At 37.5% G+C, this 4402-nt stretch overlaps 1 pseudogene; it reads right to left on the bottom strand.

The window, feature by feature from the left end:
- Positions 1-3812: 3812 nt before the first annotated feature.
- On the bottom strand, positions 3813-3949 carry LOC145261337 (U2 spliceosomal RNA; annotated as a pseudogene).
- Between the last annotated feature and the right edge of the window lie 453 nt (positions 3950-4402).

Raw genomic sequence — 4402 nt, 5'->3', positions numbered from 1 at the left:
AAAATGCAGTGAAAAGTCAATTTGATTGAGATTCACAGCCATTGAATCAGAGCAAACACAAATGATGTGTGAAAACGTTTTTCCTGAAGTTAATCAAATTGACAGCTAAATAATTTCGTTGCAGAGAAACCTTTCCAATTAACTTTCCAACTTTCCAATTAACTTTCCAATCCTGTAAGAAAGAGATTTTTATTATTTATAGATTTTATTTTTCAGTTTTTTTTTTGTTTTTTTTTATACAGTGGTCACCACTTATCAAGGCCCGAAAGCCACTCAGGGATAAAGGTTATTGCAAGTACATTATGTTAGTGTGGAGATTTGATGAAGTGTTTACTTAAGGGGGCGGTTCATTAGGAATTTGTTAACTTGAACACATCCAAGTTGTAGTCAGGTGGGAAGCAGGCAGACGGAACAGAGTTCCACAGGCGTGCAGCTCTAAGAAAGAAGCTTTGTTCATGGAATCCACGTTTTGATTTAAGCACAGATAAAGAGTGGGGGAAATTTTTCACAGTGGATTCAGCTAGACGGGTGTTTTTCGTGAAAGTTTGGCGAGGAGGGACCAGAGATTGGAGTTCAGACGAGCACCTGTCATGGAAATAACGATAAAACAAGGATAGACTCACAACGTCTCTTCTGTGGGAGAGAGGTTGCAGGGTAGAGAAAAGGGCATCCCCCACTAAGCCACGAAGTCTATTTTGTACTCTATCAAGGCAGGACAGGCTGTTTTTAGCAGCTCCTGCCCAGATATGGCAGCAGTATTCCATCCTTGGGCGTACTTGGCTTTTATATAGATAGAGAATTGCATCAGTAGTGAGATATTATTTTGTTATACAGTTGCATTAAATGTGTTCTTTCTTGCCGACAGCCTGACTATCCAACAGGATTATTTGAAAACATGTCTGTTATAATTTGAAACAATGAAAATTGTTTCCACATTTAGTTTTATTAGCTCTCAGTTTACCCATCCAAATAAAACAGTGTCATTATTGAAAAAAGGACGAAAACTCTTTTTTTTATTCCATGGTTGAAGAGATTTTTATAATAATAATTGAAATAAATTATAACTAAGATAATTTACCTGGCTGCAAAGGGAGACCACTCAGTGCAAAATTCAGTTCATAAAAATGAAAAATGAAATTCAGCATCATTATATTTTTGTACTCTTTTTCAGCCCAAGCAAGACATATGGTCACTTAGAAAATAAGGAACTACTATTTGCCACCATGTGTAACACAGAAATGTGGCGAGTTGAGCAATATGATAACTGTTCATATTACATTTAAACTCATGCACGTTAGTATAGTCAGGCAAGCAGAAAATTGGCAGGAAATTCCAAAGTCTATCAGTCCAAGGGAAGAAACTATTAGAGTAGAAGGTTTTAGAGACCTCAACTGCCCAGCATTGCACGGATGCTGTGCAAGTGTCGGCTAAAACTCCTCTGGTGATTTGCCCCGTGACAATATAAGTGAGAAAGCAGTGTCTGATGATGAAAATAGTAACCTGACGTGGTTATTCAGTGATGAGATATGTCTTAAAATGCACTGTGTACTTTAGAAATGTACATGCATATCATGACGTCATTGATGACATCATGATCTCGTCTGTCCATGCAGTTAGTATAAAACATTGTATAAAAATTTTTATATCAAAATATATATTATAAAATATGCAAACTCTTCTGTAAGCAACAGCTACAGGTTCGAAATATGGAAATATTGGTTATTGGCAGTCATCGTTTTATGACATCATAGTTAGGACCTTTGTGGTGATCAGATTTTAATATGTTGTTCCCCACATATAATAGTGATAAAAAAATCATAAAATGCTCTCTTCAAATTTGTTCAGGGTCAAACCGTATTTTGATTGGACTAATAAGCAAGAAAGAGCTAATGACAAAAGCTCCTTTAATCATCTGTTAGTTTGAATGAACATTAAAATCTCCATTCAACATTGTGAACATTAAAATCTCCAACATCCAACATTGTGAACATTAAAATCTCCATTCAACATTGTGAACACCAAAATCTTCAACATTCAACATTGTAAATATTAAACTCTAAAGACGTGAATGTTGACTGAGAGACGAACATCAATTTTCTCAAAGATACTGAAGCCGAAGTCAGTAATTAATAGTAAGGTCTATAGAGTGTTACAGGGGTCAATCATCAGAGGAGTTTTAACCGACACTTGGACAGCACCCGTGTGACATTGGGTAACATTGCAGCTCAGATCACTCAGTCTTTTAAGTAAGATACAGACAAAAAATGCAGCAAAGAAGAAAATTAATTGATTTTATTCACCTGCACAAAAAGTACAAGAGCAATAACAGAAGGAAGACAAACTTGGTGACGTCTCTGGACGTATGAAGCCTGGAAGAAGTGGAATGATATAACTGGAAGCGAGAAAGCCTGGAAGAATAAACATGGCGATTCTGGAACTTGGACAGCAGAAAGGGTTGGATGGACAGGAGTGAGGGACTTGGACAGCAGCAAAGAATGGATTGACAGGAATAACGTTTCTGGAAAATAGACAGCCGGAAAAGGGTTGAATCATCGGGAATGGCGTTTTCAGAACTTGGACAAAGTGGGATGATGTTACACAGTGTTTACCATGGCTATTCCTGAGGTGTAATGATACGCCTCAGGTAGGTCTGGTCAGTGTAGACATGGTCAAGGGCAAGAGCAGGAGATGATGAAAGAAGGAACTAGAGCAGATGCTCAATGGAGAGTTGGAAAGGCAGGCTGAAACAGAGGTTGCACAGGAGTTGAATCTGGAAAAACGTGGCATAATGTTTGATCAAAATTTGTGACACGAGGTGCAGTCGAAAATGTTGGTCAATGTCAGGGGTAAAGGTCCCTGAATGAGCCCAGAGTGCAAAATGGGCACTCCTTTTATAGTCCATTGGTGACTGCTGCTGGTACAATGCTTTCATGAGATCTGATTGGTTGAGGTGAATATTACTAAGCACAGAAAGAAAGTGTGTTGGTTCAGATGAGTTAAGGCATTTGTAGAGATGCATTTGTTTTAAAACTAGTCTGTCGAAATAGTTTTGCACACAGCGAACACACAGATGCAATTGACGCAGTTTGAAAAAATGGGAAGAATAAGTAATTATCGCGCCTTTGACCTCATCTCTGGCAGGCAGGGGTCAACACTAACTGTTGTTTAAAACATCTTTTCCTTTTTTCCTCTTCTGTCTCTCTTTTTCTCTTTCTCTTTTTTCCCTGCGGCACTGCAACAGGACGAATGGTGTGCCACACGTTTCAAGTTTGGTTTACACATGCAAAGCGACTTTTTAATGAAACAAACTTTTGCGTTCTGATCCAGCCTTATATTATTTTATATTTGGTGAGCTAAACTTTGCAAAATCATAAACAACTCTACAATAGATGAATTACTTTGGTAACAACATTAAACAAAATATTTAATCTCAATCCACACATGATTGCGGAGATCAATAAACGTACATGTATGTAACACACACACACACACAGTCTTATACATTTTCCACTAAAAGGTAATGTCTTGATAAACAAGGCCGATAGCCATTTGTCGCTTGCTCTCGAGTAATGAATGAATGCATGAATGTAGGATTGACATTAAATTCTTAAAGATAAAAATGACCGAAAAATGGGCTGAAATGACTTAAATAAATAAAAAGTAAATGACTTAGAATGACTATAATGAACTTAAGGATGAATTGAATGACCTTAAGAATGACTTGAATGCTTAAAAAATAACTGGAATCCTTCAAAAACAACTTGAATGATCTGGAGAATGACTTGAATGGCTTTGAGACTGACTGGTTGTAAAATGGGTGATCATTTTATATTAAATTAATACAGAAAAGTGATCCCCCACTTTATATCACAAAGTTACAAACATAAGTACAGTATGTAGTAAGAACAGATACTACACTTTGATCTTGGCCAAAAGGCCAAGAAAAGCTGTATTTATTTGCTCCCCCACCGAGCAAATTAGGCACAAGGCCGATTTTTAATGTGAGGAGTGAAGTGAAATGGGGACCAACTCCCCGGGGAGTAGGGGAGCTGGATAGTGACAATTCGTATGAAGGGTTGATATTTATTTGCTCCCCCACCGAGAAAATTAGGCACAAGGCCGATTTTTAATGTGAGGAGTGAAGGGGAAATGGGGACCAACTCCCCGGGGAGTAGGGGAGCTGGATAGTGACAATTGGTATGAAGGGCCGCCCCTACATTGACCAAAGTCTTATATGTGGGGTTGCCCCCACGTATGGTCCTTGCTTGCAGTATCTGCCGGAACAGATACTACACTTTGATCTATATATATAATTTATTTTGTGAAAATTAAAATTACAATCAAAATAATTCAATGTAAAATTAAAATAAATTAAAAGCAAAATTCAAATTTACAAAACAAA

This window comes from Euprymna scolopes, chromosome 37 (assembly GCF_053919585.1).
Source record: "Euprymna scolopes isolate OS-2025 chromosome 37, ASM5391958v1, whole genome shotgun sequence".
In the NCBI taxonomy this organism is placed as follows: Eukaryota; Metazoa; Mollusca; class Cephalopoda; order Sepiida; family Sepiolidae; genus Euprymna; species Euprymna scolopes.
This window is presented reverse-complemented; position numbering and strand designations above follow the sequence as displayed.